This window comes from Polypterus senegalus, chromosome 2 (genome assembly GCF_016835505.1).
Source record: "Polypterus senegalus isolate Bchr_013 chromosome 2, ASM1683550v1, whole genome shotgun sequence".
NCBI lineage: Eukaryota > Metazoa > Chordata > Cladistia > Polypteriformes > Polypteridae > Polypterus > Polypterus senegalus.
In genome coordinates this window covers 321,692,616-321,696,371 of record NC_053155.1, presented here as the reverse complement: position 1 = coordinate 321,696,371, position 3,756 = coordinate 321,692,616, and the positions used below count along the sequence as shown (strand labels likewise).

Sequence of the window (3,756 nt, the reverse complement as noted above, 5' to 3'; positions counted from 1 at the left end):
TTTTTGTAAAGGGGGAAAACCTTCTTTTTTTTTTTAAAAACCTTTTTCCCCCCCACACAACTTTTCTTCGTTCAAATGGTAAAACTGCCCAAAAATTTTTAACTTTCTTTTAAATTTTTTCCCCTTTATTCATTTATTAAACCTTTTAAAAAAAAAAGTTAAATTTTCCTTAAATTTTTTTACTTGCAAGCCCGAGGCTTTTTTTTTTTTAAAGGTTTTTTTAAAACACAGCTTATTTAATTTTTGATTAAAATCTTTTAAAAAAAAAAAACCGCAAAGGGGGGTTTCCCCAACCCCCTAAATTTAAATTTTTTCCCCAAAGGGGGGAAAAAAAAATTTAAGGCCTAATTTAAAAAGTAATTAATTTTTTTTTTCCCGTCATATCGGGGTCCCGGTTTTTTAAAATTTTTCAAATTTTAAAAATCTCCGCCCTGGGAGGGGAAAAATGAAACGTTTTGTAATTAGCATAATTCATGGGCCCCCGGGCCTTTTGGGCCCGCTTTGGATTTTACCCCGGGGTTCCTGGGGGTTAAAAAGTTCGGGAAATTCTATTGACCCAAAAAAATGTACCTTGTTTTTTTACCCGGGTTTTTTCCCTAAGATGCGAAAAATTTTTTTTTTTTTCTTCCCCCGGGGGTTAAATGGGGAAGGTTTTTTAAAATTTTTTTCTTTTGTTTTTTCCCCCCCCCCCCCTTCCCCCTTCTCTTTTTTTTTTTCTCGTGTTTTTGTTTTGGGGTTAAGTTTGCTTAAAAAAAAACGGGAAAAATTTTTTATTTAAAAAAATAGATTGTAAAAAAAAATTTTCCTATTTTTACGCAAAAATTGCAAGAGGGGGCCCTGCACTTGAGTGTTCTGGATGGATGTCATTTTTGTCTACTCTGGGTGAATGATGGGCGATATTCATTTCAATTAAAGTTGCGAGGCAAAACTAAAGAAAGTTTGTTGAATGTTAATAAATTTTTTTTCTCTAAAACTAAATTTGGTTTTAATTTAAATGTAAAATCCTGCATGAATGAAAACCTAAAGGTAAGGTATGCGATGGAAACAAACCTTAAACAAGAACCAGTGTTGAAAATTTTGCTGCGGGCAACGGGATGAACCACGACCTTGGCGTTATTAGCACCAGCTCTAACCAACTGAGCTAACGGCCAATCTGCCCCATCAAACCTCTTGTTAAATCTGCCTTTCACTGCTTTAAATTTGCGTCACTATCTATTATCTACCCTATCCTATCTATCTATCTATCATCAATCTTTCTATCATTCCCAGTTCATCATGTGGTTTTCCTTGTCCATAATCCGGGTTTACCTTCTTTGCAGCATATGGGAAAGCGTGGGAAAATGAAAATCAATTTATTCTAAGCAATCCACTCTTTAATCATTGTTTGATAATTTCTCTCCTTCATTTCTTTTCATATCCGGTGAAGGGGGCGGAAAGGCTCGTTTTTTTTTTTTTTTGGCAAAACGTTCATGTCTCCACACAGACAATGGCTGGGCTTTCGTTCAAGACTGGATCAAATCTAAAGTCTCAATTTTCACACATTTCTGTACTTTGAGCAGTTGTTTCCTGCACTCTCTGATTCATTTTGAAACCTGGGATATCAGACAAATGAAAAGTTCAGAATGACACGATGTGGACATTTTGTTACTTCAGACTTGCGGCGTGTAGGCCTATTTAAGTTTGGATAGAGCTTTGCAATCATCGCTAGACTTATCTTGCGAATTTTCAGATTAAGAAGTCATTTCCTTCAAAGGAAAAGGACTAAACCATAACGTGGGCTCGAACCCACGACCCTGAGATTAAGTCTCATGCTCTACCGACTGAGCTAGCCGGGCCACAGAAATGGGTGACCGTGCCTCTGTCAGATTTATATGGAAGTAATTAATCTGAGCTCGCCTGCCTGCTCACTAGTGCTGCGGATGAGTCACAGGCGTTGCATTTTAAAAGAAACATTTCTGGGGTTTGCAACAGAAGTTAACCATCCTCCTGCTCCTGAGAGTTGTAGATCCATCGATAATCTCGCTATTGTCAACTTCACGCAGTAATGGGACGGATGAGGCAATCCGTCCTATTTGTGCCTGTTAGTGTCAACACCCTACAGTTACAGCTGAGAGGTATGAAATTAAAAACGCTTCGTGGATTTCACTTCCATGTTAACTGCCCACGGGAGAACTGTGACCTTGAACTATTTTCCACATGGTTTCTTTCCTAAGACTGACTGATATATATTTTGTTTTTTCCCTTCCAGGAAAGTTAAATGGGGCAATGGATTTTATATTTATTCATTTGTTTATTTCCTCTCTCTCTCTCCCTCTCTCTCTCTCTCTTTTTCCCCTTGTCTATCTCTCGTGTGTTTTGAAACTTTGACATGTACAGTTTGCTTAGAATGAAAGGGTAAAACGTAATATAATTCTATCTTTTAAAATAGATTGTAAAGAGGAATATCGCTATCTTGCACAGATTACTTTGCTATAAATTGCCACAGACTGAGGGCTGCACTTGAGTGTTCTGGATGGACTGTCATTTTGTCTACTCTGGGTGAATGATGGAGCGATATTCATTTCAATTAAAGTTGCCGAGGCAAAACTGAATAGAAAGTTTGTTGAATGTTAAATAAATGTTTTTTCTCTAAAACTCAATTAGTTTTAATTTAAATGTAAAATCATGCAGGATGAATGAAAAAACCCTAAGGTAAGTATGCGATGGAAACAAACCTTAAACAAGTAACCAGTGTTGATAATATTGCTGCTGGCCCGTACGGGGATCGAACCCGCGACCTTGGCGTTATTAGCACCACGCTCTAACCAACTGAGCTAACCGCCAATCTGCCCCATCAAACCTCTTGTTAAAAATCTGTCCTTTCACTGCTTTAAATTTCGATCTATCTATCTATCTATCTATCTATCTATCTATCTATCTATCTATCTATCTATCTTTCTCTATCATTTCCGAGTTCATCATGTGGTTTTCCTTGTCCATGAATCCGAGGATACCTTCTGTGCAGCATATAGAAGAAGCGTGAAAAATGAAAATCAATTTATTCTAAGCAATCCACTCTTTAATCATTGTTTGATAATTTCTCTCCTTCATTTCTTTTCATATCACAGTGAAGAGACGGAAAGGCTCGTTTTTTTTTTTTTTTTTGGCAAAACGTTCATGTCTCCACACAGACAATGGCTAAGCGTTACGTTCAAGACTGGATCAAATCTAAAGTCTCAATTTCACACATTTCTGTACTTTGAGCAGTTGTTTCCTGCACTCTCTGCATTCATTTATTGAAACCTGGGATATCAGACAAATGAAAAGTTCAGAATGAGCACGATGTGGACATTTTGTTACTTGCTAGACTCTTGCAGCGTGTAGGCCTATTTAAGTTTGGATAGAGCTTTGACAAAACGATCGCTAGACTTATCTTGCGAATTTTCAGATTAAGAGTCATTTCCTTCAAAGGAAAGGACTAAACCCCAACGTGGGCTCGAACCACGACCCTGAGATTAAGAGTCTCATGCTCTACCGACTGAGCTAGCCGGGCCACAGAAATGGGTGTACCACGTGCCTCTGTCAGATTTATATGGAAGTGAATTAATTTGGCTTCGCCTGCCTGCTCACTAGTGCTGCGGATGAGTCACAGACGTTGCATTTTTAAAAGAAACATTTGCGCGTTTGCAACAGAAGTTAACCATCCTCCTGCTCCTGAGAGATTGTAGCGATCCATCGATAATCTGCGCTATTGTCAACTTCACGCAGTAATGTGGA

At 38.0% G+C, this 3,756-nt stretch overlaps 2 non-coding genes across 2 annotated transcripts; both read right to left on the bottom strand.

Annotated features, from left to right (window-relative positions):
* Window positions 1-2,749: 2,749 nt before the first annotated feature.
* On the bottom strand, window positions 2,750-2,822 carry trnai-aau. The gene has a single exon. It is a non-coding gene; the product is annotated as a tRNA-Ile (tRNA).
* A 638-nt stretch (window positions 2,823-3,460) lies between these two features.
* On the bottom strand, window positions 3,461-3,532 carry trnak-cuu. Its single transcript has one exon. It is a non-coding gene; the product is annotated as a tRNA-Lys (tRNA).
* Between the last annotated feature and the right edge of the window lie 224 nt (window positions 3,533-3,756).